Source organism: Prionailurus viverrinus, chromosome C1 (assembly GCF_022837055.1).
Source record: "Prionailurus viverrinus isolate Anna chromosome C1, UM_Priviv_1.0, whole genome shotgun sequence".
Taxonomy (NCBI): Eukaryota; Metazoa; Chordata; class Mammalia; order Carnivora; family Felidae; genus Prionailurus; species Prionailurus viverrinus.
In genome coordinates this window covers 204,879,097-204,892,449 of record NC_062568.1, presented here as the reverse complement: position 1 = coordinate 204,892,449, position 13,353 = coordinate 204,879,097, and the positions used below count along the sequence as shown (strand labels likewise).

Here is a 13,353-nt window from a genome sequence, read left to right as displayed (position 1 = left end):
AAAAAAAAGAGACATGATCAAGAGAGTCAAAAGAACCCAAGAATGGGAAAAAAATACCTGCAGATCAGATAAGGGGGAGGGGGTTTATATTCAGAATATATAAACAACCCTTACAACTCAATAGCCAGCACAATGAAAAGGTCAATGAAGCAAAGGGGAATAAAAAGAGAGAGAGGAGAGAGAGACAAATTAAGAAATAAACTCTTAACTGTGGAGAACAAATTGATGGTTACCAGAGGGGAGGCGGCGGGGGTCGGGGTGTAAAACAGGTGATGGGGGTGAGGGAGGGCACTTGCTGTGATGAGCACCGGGTGATGTATGGAAGTGTTGAATCACTGTATTGTACACTTGAAGCCAATATTACACTATATATTAACTAACTGGAATTTAAATAAAAATTTTTTTAAAAAGCAATGAACTTGAATAGACATCTCTTCAAAGAAGATATATATAGCCAACAAACACCTGAAAACATGTTCATATCCCTAGTCATTAGGGAAATGGAAATCAAAACCACATGGAGATACCACCTCATGCCCATCATGATGGCTACTATCCAAGACCCAGAAAATAATGTTTCGGCGAGGGCGTGGAGAAATTGGAAGCCTCATGCATTCTTGGGAGGAATGTAAAATGGTGTCGCTACTACAGAAAACAGTGTGGCAGTTCTTACAAAAAAATTAAAAATGAAACATCCAGCACTACGCTCCTGGGTATCTATCCAAAAGAACGGAAAGTAGGATCTTGAACAGATATTTGCACACCCATGTTCACAACAGCATTATTCACAACAGCCAAAAGGTGGGAGCCACCCAAGTGTCTTCCGACAGATGAATGGATAAACAAAATATGCTCTATACATACAATGGGATATTCTTTAGCCTTAAAAGGGAAAGATGGGGCGCCTGAGGGGCTCAGTCGGTTAAGTGTCCGACTTCAGCTCAGGCCACAATCTCATGATTCATGAGTTCGAGCCCCGTGCCTGACTCTGTGCTGACAGCTCAGAGACTGGAGCCTGTTTCGGATTCTGTGTCTCCCTCTCTCTCTGCCCCACGCCTGCTTGTGCTCTGTCTCTCTGTCTCTCAAAAATGGATAAACATTAAAAAAAATTTTTTAATAAAAAATAAAAAGGAAAGAAATTCTGACACACTCTACAATATGGATGAACCTTGAGGACATTATGCTAAGTCACATAAGCCAGGCGCAATTTTAAAAAATTTAATGTTTTTATTTATTTTTGAGAGGGAGGCACAGGGTACGAGTGGGGGAGGGGCAGAGAGAGAGAGCAGGCTCCAGGCTCTGAGCTGTCAGCACAGAGCCGGATGCGGGGCTCCAGCCCATGAACCGTGAGATCATGACCTGAGCCGAAGTCGGATGCCCAACCAACCGACTGAGCCACCCAGGCACTCCAGGCATAATTAAAGACAAAATACGGTATGAATCTTCCAATTATATGAGGTACCTACACTAGTTTAATAACGACAGAAAGTAGAATGGAGGTTGCCAGGGGCTGGGGCTGAGGTGGAATGGGGGGTGATTTTTTGATGGGTGTAGAGTTCCAGTTTGGGACAATGAAAAGAGTTCTGGACAGGGACGGTAGTGATGTCTGCTCAAGCATGTGGATGTACTTAATACCACTGAGCTAAACACTTAAAAATGGTTAAGATGGTAAATTTTACGTTATGTGCATTTTACTATAACTTTTTAAAAAGCTGTCTATAATTGGGGCGCCTGGGTGGCGCAGTCGGTTAAGCGTCCGACTTCAGCCAGGTCACGATCTCGCGGTCCGTGAGTTCGAGCCCCGCGTCAGGCTCTGGGCTGATGGCCCGGAGCCTGGAGCCTGTTTCCCATTCTGTGTCTCCCTCTCTCTCTGCCCCTCCCCTGTTCATGCTCTGTCTCTCTCTGTCCCCAAAATAAATAAACGTTGAGAAAAAAAATTAAAAAAAAAAAAAGCTGTCTATAATCTCATGTAAAAGATTAGCTTATTCTCTACTAAAATATTTGTTTTCTCTTTCATGATTGTGGCTGTAGTATTTCACCAGGGAGCACAGATGCACACATAGTCCATAAACAGATATACAGCATATCTGTGATATTAAAATTTCATGGTGAGGGAGGCATAAGTTAGAAAGAAATGTCTAGAAAGGCTTCTGGGAATACAGGATGTCACAACAACAACAACAAAAGGTTGAGGTATACTCCTTTTCCTTGACAAGTTCTTGTTTCATATTCCAATAGAGCAGGCAAATGTCTGAAGGTGAGACTAGAAACTCAGACGCAGAATAAGCTACGGTAGGATTTCTCAACATTTTGACATCTTGGCCAAATAATTCTTTGCTGTGGGAGCGGCTGTCCTGTGTATCATAGAATGTTTAGCAACTTCCCTGGGCTCTACACATTAGAGGCCAGTAGTATCTCTCACCCAGTTATGAGCATCCAAAGCATCTCCAGACATTGGGAAATGTCGCCTTGGGATCAAATCTCACTCTAGTTGAGAACCACTGCTCTACAATTAGTTAACGTTAATCATAATGTGGCCAATGGGTAGGTTTTGCATAGAAGCTCAGACAGGTTGATTACAATGTTTAGGATTCCAGCTCAGGTGTCTCAGCCCTGGCAAGTATTGGCAGGTGCCATCTCGCCTGTGACATTTGTATGACTCAGTACTGTATAAATGATGACCTCTGTGACAAAGGAATGCCATGCCTTCTGACACTTGTTTGTGAAGCTTTAGAAAGGTTGAGGAGGGGGGAGGGATACACAGCCAAATTAAATTGGAAGAAAAATGAATTCAAAGCACAGGCCCTGAGCTCTTCGTAAGTTATGGCTGAAGTGTTTCTATTTCACAGATTAGATTTAAATTATAACACAGTGCACAGATCTCTATCAACCAACAATATTTAAAAATTTTTTTAATGTTTTTATTTTATTTTTGAGAGAGAGAGAGAGAGAGAGAGAGAGAAAGAGAGAGACAGAGCATGAGCCGGGAAGGGGCAGAGAGAGAGACACACACAGAATGTGAAGCAAGCTCCAGGCTCTGAGCTATCAGCACAGAGCCTGATGCAGGGCTTTAACTTACGGACCGTGAGATCACGACCTGAGCTGAAGTTGGATGCTTAACCAATTGAGCCACCCAGATTCCCCTCAATCAACAATATTGATGAAGGGAAGACTCTCCTCTACCAGTGTTTGGGTAATGGAAGCGTGTACAACTGTTTTCATTAAGGGCTTAGAATAGGTTTGGGACTTGAAACGTCTACATGCAGTAATTGGACCACAGTGGGACGGAGCATATGGATAATTGCTGATGGTGCATATGTAGGGATTCATAAAGAGAGAACGTGATCAATGTGGGGTTCACATCTGCACTGATTGAATAGTGTGCCCCCAAATTCATATCCACCTGCAACCTCAGCACGGGATCTTATTTGGAAATACTGCCTTCGCAGATGTAATTAGTTAAGATGAGGTCATAAACTCATGGCCCATGGATAGGGCCTTAAAACCAGTGACTGGTGTCCTCCTAAGAAGGCCATGTTGAAGACACAGAGAGACGGAGGGAAGAAGGCCATGGGAGCATGGAGACAGATTTGGAGTGATGTGTCTAGAAGCCAAGGAACACCAAGACAACCAGCAGAATCTAGGAGAGAGGCGTGGAACAGATTCTTCCTCAGAACCTCCGGTGGGAACCAATTCTGCCAACACTTTGATTTCAGACCCCCGGCCTCCAGAACTGTGAGCGAGTTAAATTTCCGTTGATTTCAGCCATCCAGCCTGCGGTGCTTCGTTAAGGCAGTCCTAGGAATCTTATGTAACTCCTAAAGGAAAATTTCATCAAAATGCTGGCTTCTGAGAGGTGAAATTCGGATGGAGGAGAGAAGGAGTGACAGGTGAGTTCTAGACAAAAAGCAAGCTGAAGAAAACCAGAAGGGTGGGGGCGGTGGGAAGTGAGGACTCACAGAGCATCTGATTCATGTCAATGGTGAATGAATGTTGTCCGGGTAGGTAGGACGGGCCACCCTGTTCATAGACACCCCTGTAAAGGGACACACAGGAGCTTCCTATCTGGGGAAACAAATGCAGGCTTTACCACCTCAATGCTTTGCGCATATTTCTGTACGTAATTTATCTTCTATTCCTTCCCGTGCTGCTTGCTATTTCCTGCTGAAAAATATTTTCACTCTATGTTTTCGTTGCCAACCTATATGTTTTATTCATGTTCTCGTGGTGGCGTATTAGTGAATTAATTCCGCCTTCAAGGAAAATGAAGACTTCAATAAACTTCCTTTTGTATTCTCTCGAACAAAACTACATGGGCCTTCGAGCCTGTTATACTAGGGGCTCTGAGACAGGAGTGGGTGCTGCTACTCAGGGACGTCTGCATGGCAAATTCTGAACTTTGAAACTGATTAATTAACATGTTTCATTCTAAAAATGTGGTGTATGGAGTGCGATGGAAAAATCTAGAAACGGTGCTCTGAATTTTCTTTTTTTTTTTTTAAGTTTATTTATTTTGAGACGGAGAGCAAGTGGGGGAGGGGGAGAGATTTTCTTTTTTTTTTTTTAAGTTTATTTATTTATTTTGAGACAGAGAGCAAGTGGGGGAGGGGGAGAGAGAGAGGAAGAGAGAGAATCCCCAAAACTGGAAGTTTGGACCTTCTGATTACGTTCACCCATTTTGCCCACGCTCCACACCCTGCCTCTGGCAACTACCAAACTGTTCTCTGTATCTATGACTTTGGTTTTGTTTGGTTGTTCGTTTTAGATTTCATATATAAATGGGATAGTATGGTATCTGTCTTTCTCTGAGTTATTTTGCTTAGCCTAATGCCCTCAAGGTTCACTCAGCTTGTTGCAAGTGCCAAGATTTTATTTTTCTTTATGGCTGAATAATATTCCATTGTGGTTATCTGTCTATCATGCTATATATAATATATATGGGCAGATATAGGAGAAATACAATATACATATCTTATACTGATGATATATACCGACATCCATATATATCTACCCATCCATTGATGGACACTTAGGTTGTCTCCATATCCTGGTTATTGTAAATAATGCTGCAATAAACATGGGAGTGCATCTATTTTTTTTCAAATGAGTGTTTTCATTTTCTTTGGCTGAATACCCAGAAGTACATTGCTGGATCACGTAGTAATTCTAATTTTAATTTTTTTTGAGGAACCTCTGCACTGCTTTCCAGAGTGGCTGCACTCTACATTCCCACCAGCAGTGTACGTGGGTTCCCGTTTCTCCGCCTCCTCAGCAACATTTGTTATTTCTTGTCTTTTTGATAATAGCCATTCTCACAGGTGTGAGGTGGTCGCTCATTCTGGTTTTAATCTGCATTTCCCTGATGATCAGTGTTGAACATGTTTTCATGTACCTGTCGGCCATTTTTACATCTTCTTTGGAAAAACGTCTATTCAGATCCTCTGCCTGTTGTTTTTAATCGCTTTTTTTTTTTCTGTTGAGTTGTATGTGTTCTTTATATATTTGGGATATTAACCCCTTATCAGATGTATGATTCGCAGATGTTTTTTTCCCATTTAGTAGGCCGCCTTAAAGTAATACTGAAGAACAAAAAGGAGTGGGGATCAAGCCCCCATGGGGCACACAGGGAGCATAGAGATGTTGTTCTAGTCTCATACAATGCTCTGCAGGGCTTTTGTAAGCAAGCCCAGACTGCTCCACCAGAAGCTAAGTTCTTGGAGGGCAGGGATGGTGTCTTTGTCCCTTTGTGCTTTCCTCACTGCCCAGAGATTGTAGGGCTAAGAGCATTACGGTGACTGGGAAGCAGTGGCCAGTAGACAGCTCATGGACCGTGGCACCAGACGAGTTCTCGAACCCTGCCTCTCTGGCGCTCACCAGGCTGTGCCCTTCAACAACCTGGGCTTCTGTTTCTTCATCCGTAAAACGGCAGCCGTCGTTTGTGCTGTGCTGAGGACTTCATGAGAAGGGCAGGCTGGTCCTCGGTGGAGGTCACCTCCTTTCCCCTTTCTGCCTTTCAGTCTTACTGCTGCTAAGGCTCCTCTGTACATTTGGAGGCTGCAGAAATTTTCACACGAAAATTATGCAGCCCAAAGCGTCCGGTACACAAGAAGATGTATCGTTAGCCTCCTGAGTTTCTATCTTTGAACTTCATTCATTCATCTCTAACCAGAACCCAGAATCCAAGTTCCAAATCTTTTGGTTGCTGGTCTGCTTTGCTGGGATGTTGTTCCTTGCTTAGGTAAACAACATGGCAGAGGGATGCTGAGTGGAGAGGGAGAGGTGAAGAGGTTGAGAGAAGAGACTCTGGGTCTCATTGGAAACCATATACGGTCACCAGGAAAGGAGACCCAGGCGATGTGTTCTTTGGACAAAATGTGAGTTGATGTGATGCTGTTGCCCTTAGACACCCAATCCCCTTTCCCGTGTTCATGAGACGTTCTTGCGGGACAGCCCAGAGGGACTATTTAGAATGGTCTCCTTACACAGATATTAAAAAAAAATACATCCCAATTCCTACCCCAAGTATCTGGGTTCAGGAACGACTAGTTGAGCGCACATAGTGGCAGAATTACCTGTTACCAGCTCTCAGGCTTTTTAGTGTGTGTGTGTGTGTGTGTGTGTGTGTGTGAAAGAGAGAGAGTGTATATGTGTGTGTGTGTGTGTGTGTGTGTGTGTGTGAAAGAGAGAGAGAGAGTGTATGTGTGTGTGTATGTGTGTGTGTGTGAAAGAGAGATAGAGAGTGTGTATATGTGTGTGTGTGTGTGTGTGAAAGAGAGAGTGTGTGTGTGTGTGTATGTGTGTGTGTGTGTGTGAAGGAGAGAGAGAGAGAGAGTGTGTGTGTGTGTGTGTGTGTGTGTGTGTGTGTGTGTGTGTGTAGGGAGTATAGTTTACTTGTTAAGCCTGCAGCTTACTAGGGAGCTAAGTTGTCTGGGTTGAAAACCTGGTTCTGTGACTAACTAGACAGGCTCTTTAACTTTTCCTGGCCTCAGTTTTCTCAGTTGTAAAATGGGGATAGTTTATCGTGTAGGGTTGCTACGAGAATGAATGAGAGATGGTCTGTGTAAAATACCTAGAATAGAAGCCAGTGGAAAATAAGCACTGTTATCATCCGAGGAATTTGAAAAGTCCACTTACAGTCACGTTGGTGATGTGTTGTAAATTCCTTAATCTTGGTTGTAAAATCTTTCATCTTTTTGAGGGGCTCCGCTGTAAGTCTTCTGGCTGCTATCCTGAGCAGGAGTTCTGTGGTTTCCATTATAGCCATATGTTGTCTTTTAAGTGCATGATGTCTTTGGTCCACACATACTTGCTGTAATCCGGCCGCTTCAGAAGAGTCAGAGAGAAGGCTCCCCCCCCCCCCCCCCCCATTAAAAACATCTCTCTAGTGTCTGCTATGTGCCAGACAGTTCTGGGTACTGGGATGTGGTGGTGAATGATGATACATGCTCTGGAATGCTACCGCACACCGAAGTACAAAACTGGCCAAGATCTACACTGGACCTGTGTAGAGTGGAGTTCCAGCCGTGTTATAGATTTAGACAAAGAGTGCATTTTATACTTCTGTCCCAACATAGAAATTGCCCGTGAGATGTGGTGAAAATGTCTGAATTTCCTTCCCTCACCCTTTAGCAATATATTTCAGCTTTTCAACAAGGCAGAAGAGTAATACTTCGCATTATCGGATAATAAACACTCATGAAATTACATTGTATTTTCGGCAGAGAGTGTCTTTTTTGGGTTAAGTTGGTAACATATACATAGTATTTATCCTGAGAAGTGGCACAGGTTGGAAAATATAAGCCCGTTCAAGGAAAGCACACAGGGGAAAAATTTGCAATGGCTGATTAGGGGGTAATTTAGAAGAGCCGAGGATGTACCCAAGTGTGGCAGGCTAAATAATGGTCCCCAAAGATTTGTCCGCATCCTAATCCCCATATGGAAGGAGGTCTTTGCAGAGGTGATTAAGTGAAGGATTTTGACATGGGGAGACTACCCTGGATTATCTGGGTGGATCCTAAATGCAATCACATCTATCTTCATAAAAGGGACACAAATGGAAATTTGACCACACCCAGAGAAGGTGATGCAGAGATGGAGTAGGGAGATTTAAAGATGCTGGCCTTAAAGACTAAAGTGATGTGACCACAAGCCTATGAATGCAGGCAGCCATCAGAAGCTGGAAGAGGTAAGGAATGATTCTCCCCTAGAGCCTCCAGAGGGAGTGCGACCCTCCTGATGCCTGAATTTTGGTCCATTGATACAGATGTTGGCCTCTTGGCCTCTAGAACCGAGAGAGAGTCCATTTCTGGTGTTTAGAGCTACACAGCTTATGGTAATTTGTTATAAGAGCCACAGGGACCTAATACACCCAGTCATCTTAATGACAGGAGGACAACCACGGGCTACTCGGTCAACCATCTCTTGGCATGATGCTCTCTAGTATATGTCAAGTATATGTCCCCATGGTCCTTCTAACCTGATGCTCCTTCATTTTCCTTTGCACTCTATTAAATGCCAGATGGCATAGAGTTCTTCTTTTAATTTTTTTGATTTGTATGTCAGTGTCTTATTTTTTTATTTTTGTTTATTTCAGAGAGAGAGACGGACAGACAGAGCATGAGTGGGGGAGGGGCAGAGAGAGAGGGAGACACAGAATCTGAAGCAGGCTCCAGGCTCTAAGCTTTCAGCACAGACCCCAATGTGGGGCTCGAACTGATGAACTGTGAGATCGTGACCTGAGCTGAAGTCAGATGCTTAACAGACTGAGCCGTCTAAGGTGCCCCCGTATGTCAGTGTTTTCAGTGGATGGAATGGTGGCGTCTCTCTCTCTTTCTGTTTTGCAGATACTCCAGATAATTTTAATGTATGGATCATGTTGCAAGGCATCGATTTAGGTAAAGGAGTCTGGAAAGTCTGATGTCGTCTTTGATCCACAGCAGAGTATGCTATTTTAGTAACATACATAGATAGGAGTATCTCCCAGATCTGGGACCTCGTTCCCTGGAATGGTAGCAGAAAAAAGGCAAACGCTTGAGGTTTGATTTCTTTTTTTCCCTAGGCTCTGTACTGACCCTATCACTTTCAAAGGCCTTGATGAAATTTATTCTGATGAGATTATCTTGATTTTTTTTTAACTATGCCTGACTAGGTCATTGGCTACATCATCCCTTTGCAGTAAGATTATAACATACTGTATGTTAGATACATCAGGTTTTCTTAAGATTAAAACCCCAGTTAACTAAGTGGACTTGCACACCTGCATCCAATTTAGTGTCTATTCTTTCCGGTGGCTCCTTAACACAGAGGCTTAATGTTACCCATTACATTTTAAATTCTCCCTGATTTCATTCTCAGGGCATAAGTTTATCTTGAAGTGCTCACGGCTTTAGATACTACCCACATTTGAGAACCCCCAGTTTTCTCTCCCTGACTCCAGACTCCTTTCTAACTACCTGCTAAACATCTCCGACTCAACCCAGTCCGCCTCCATGACAGCATTTATTCGTAGCCACCCACCCCATCTATTTGTAAATAATAAGATCCATCAGGACAAGGCGAATGTCACGTTCTGGGCCGGATGTAGCTGCAGCACCGAGAACAGTGCCAGGCACATGGTGGGCAGGCAATAAATACTTGCTCCAAATGAATAAGCAACTAAATCCAGGTGCATCTGCCCCCTTGGAGCTTGAGCTTTTTGGGTGAGGCAAGGTTGGTCCTTTCGAGACGCGCGAAGAATGGGATCGACGCTTCTTTGCCAGGAACTCGGTGATGAACCCATTTTTCGCCTCCCCGCACCTTTTACTAAAGGCTACAGATTCCCGTAGCAACTTTTAATCGTGCAGAATTACCTCCCGCCCCCCCGCCCCCCCCCGGGTGCGGTCGGGCTGGTCGTGGCGAGGCGAGGCGCCGCCCGTGGGGTCCGCGCTGTCCCTGCGAGGGCGACCGGGCCAGCGCGAGACCGAAGGGCTGCGGCGCCTCGGGGTCGGGGCGGCCGGAGGTCGTCGGGGCGCGTGCGTCTCGGGGTGGGTGCCCGCGCGGCCAGGGGTCGCGGCCCTCGGCGACGGCGCGGGCGGCGTGGGCTCTCGCGGCCGCGGCCGGCACCGCCCGACGTCACTTCCGACCGGAGCCAAGATGGCGGCGGCGCGGCCGCGGACGCCGGGGCGGGCGGAGCGGCGGCAGCGGCGGCGGCGCGGGCGGCGGCTCTCGGCGCTCTGAGGCGCGGGGCGCGGCGGGCGCAGGTAAGGGGCGGCCGGGACGGGCGGCTTCCGGGACGGCGGCGGGCTCGACGCCGGGACGCTCGTCCCTGCCCGCGAAGAGCGAGGCGGCGGCGGGGGCGACCCGCGGGGACCGGGCGCGCAGGGCCGGGCGGGCCGGCGGACGCGCCCCCACGGAGGACCGGGCGTCCCGGGCCGGCGGGGTCCCGGCACCAGGCGCGGGCCTGCCCGGGGCTCCCCGCTTCCTCCCTCCCGCGCCCGAGCCCCCGGGCCGGCCTTGGGGCCCGCGGCGGCGAAGTTGTGCGGTTCGCTTTGTGGCCGTTGGGTCGCCGCGCGCCCCGCGAGGGGGACGCGTGTGGGCGGCGGGGCCGGGCGGCGGCTGCGAGTCCACCCGGGACCCGCGTCCCCGGACAGCGAAGGCGCACGCGGGGTCCCTGGGCCGTGCCAGCTTTTTGCTTTTTCTCTTTTGTGTTCAAGGCGAATGTGCCTTTCACACTTGCATTCTTAATTTGTTTTGTGTCTTGCGTCTTTGTGTTTCCTAAGTAGTTTTTGTGTGGTTTCACCCTGCAAATTGTCTCCCTTCGGTATTCCTATCTTAGACCCACCGGTGTTTTGTTTTTGTTTTTAACAGACGTGCACTTATGTATTGTTAATTTTGTTACTAAAGATATCCACGAACCTATTTTTTGATGGTGGCGAGTGAGACCCGAAGTATAACTAACAGTTACGGGTATTCCCAAATCTCGGTGGTTCCTCCCGACCCACGAGTGAGCCGCTGAACTGCGACTGGCCCCCTTTTGTCGCGCGGTGAGCTTGGGGAATAAACCCACATTTACCCGGGAAGCCCAAATTCCTTTAACCTCGAAGGGAGATTCATGCTGGCCCCTCATTTTCCATTCCGTGTTGTATTCAGGTTTTGGTTTTATTTCGTAAGTGGAATTCCTTTGGTGACTTCCAGTAGATCTTTAGGCCCCTTAAATCAGACCCCAAAATGGTTGTACCCAGAACACGACTAATATATTTCATAAAGTTTTTGTTTACTACAGGTTTATTGTTAAAAACAACCCTAACGTTGAACAAGAAACCTAACCTTTCAGTGATTCTCTTACCTACCATACCAGACTTCATATCCAACTGATCAGATACGGCCAAGTATTGGGAAAATGTAAGGCTTTAGAATTTATTTCTAACATGTTATGCAATTTGTTGTACAGATAGATACTGAGGAGGAACTGAGACGCATAATCATGTTCTTTTTAAGTAGGGTTTTGTGTTTGAGATTGCATGCAGCTGCCCCATCATTCTCTAGAAGCTTCCTTACAAACGTGCAACCATATTCATCATGTGTAGAATCTCATTGTAGCCTTGAGAGGACCTTTAAAGATCATCTGATTAAACACTCATTTCAATCTATAGAAGCCGAGATTGAAATTCACACGGGGACTAAAATGGTTCACAGCCTCTGTTATTCCAGGGCTCTTCTTTTTTTTTTTCCGTATCTCTCTTGGTTTGATTTAAATAAGTTAATACATTGAAGTGTTTAGAAGAATACCAGACACATAATAACAACTCCGTGAAAGTTCGCTTTTGTGGATTCTGAAGGTGGTTTCTTTAATTGAAAGGTTGGCATATTCAGATTTGTTTTTTTCTCATTTTGTGGACGGTTCCTGAAACAGTACGGTTTAAATTTGTATTTGTGATAATCTATTCGCTTTGTAAGTAAAAAACTAACAAATGATTCTCAGTGTAGGATGATATGAAAATAGAGAAAGGCACAAAGAAGGAAAAGAAACCAGCTCTGATCTTCTTGTTCTTCAGATAACCACCGTTAACATTTTGGCGGACCTCCTCCTTGTCTGTCTTGTGCATGTGTGTGTTTCTTGTATGTATTTATTTGCTTTTATATTTTATACAGAATCGATTACACAGAATACCAGATTGTGTATATTATCCATAACCTGTCTTTTTACTATATTGTGAGCATCTATTCATGCCATTAAATATTCTTCAATGTGATTTTTAATGGCTGTGTAATATATGGATGGGCCATAATTTATTTATCAATTCTGTATTGATCAGTAAGGTTTCTAAAGCCTGAGATTCTCTTTTCATTAAGATTGTTTAGGTTTTTCCATTGTGAATTTTGAAGTTTTGTAATCTTTTAAGGTATGTGAAAATGTAAATTCTGTTTTTTAGCCTCTAAATAGGTATTTTTCCTGCCAATGCAGTTATAGGAAGCAGCACTCAATTTCAGCTTCCTTTTATTCTCTTCTCCCTGAGCCGGGTCTGTGCAGTTCCATATATATGTATGCACGCATATTCTTTTGATGATTATTTTACGTTAGATGTTTATTTATTCATGGGACTGTTTCTTTAAGCTGCTGATCTCTTTTCAAGTTCCAGTTCTGATTTACAAACCTTTTAAGTCCCGTTAAATCATAGACTTTCTGGGATGGAAAGCACCTTAGGTTATTTACTATTTTTGTGTCTTCCAACTTGCTTTTCATGCTATTTTTAATACCCAGGCAGGGAAAAAAGCCTGTGGGCTGCATGGGAAAACTCCATAGTGGGGAGTGCAAGGGGAGTAGGTGGACGGTGGGGGGAAGTTGTCAAACTTGTGAGGCGATGTGCAGATACAGGGAGTTTCCAGATGATGGGGACATTACCTGGCAGTCATTACTGCTGATACTGCTGACGTGTGGCCAGTGCTCTGTGGTTTGCGTGGTGCCTGTCAGTTACACTGTCACTCCTCATAGCATTTGGTTAGAGATCTGGCTCTCTCCTTTTGAAGTGAGAAGTTTATAATTAGAGCCGCTAAAATTATCTTCCTAGAGCGACTGAAAGCTATGGACTCCGTTACTGAAAAAGCATCACTTAGGTTCCGTTAAAGCAGGATTTCTTAACCTTGGCACGATTGACAAGTGGGGCTGGATAATTTTTTCTTTTGGGGGCGGTCCTGCACATTGGAGGATGTTTGGCAGCCTCCCTGGCTCCTACCTGTGAGATGCCAGTAACAGCTCCCCCCAGCCGACACAACTGATGAAGTCTCCAGACGTTGCCAGATGTCCCTTGGTGGGGACCCAGTTGTCAACCACAGCCTTAAAGAAAGGCCCATCTGATGGGATGGTTGAACCACTAA

At 45.3% G+C, this 13,353-nt stretch overlaps 1 protein-coding gene across 8 annotated transcripts in view; it reads left to right on the top strand.

Annotated features, from left to right (window-relative positions):
- The first annotated feature begins 10,196 nt into the window (after positions 1 to 10,196).
- Positions 10,197 to 13,353, top strand: part of PRDM2 (PR/SET domain 2) — a 141,978-nt gene continuing 138,821 nt past the window's right edge. For 2 of the 8 annotated variants that reach the window (XR_007154451.1, XM_047869016.1), the window contains exons 1-2: positions 10,756 to 11,021; positions 11,261 to 11,379. The gene's annotated coding sequence lies outside the window, so the exon portion shown is untranslated. Of the gene's footprint in view, positions 10,239 to 10,687; positions 11,022 to 11,260; positions 11,380 to 13,353 lie in introns of those variants that run through there. The other 6 variants (XM_047869021.1, XM_047869018.1, XM_047869014.1 and 3 more) reach the window with 6 other exon arrangements.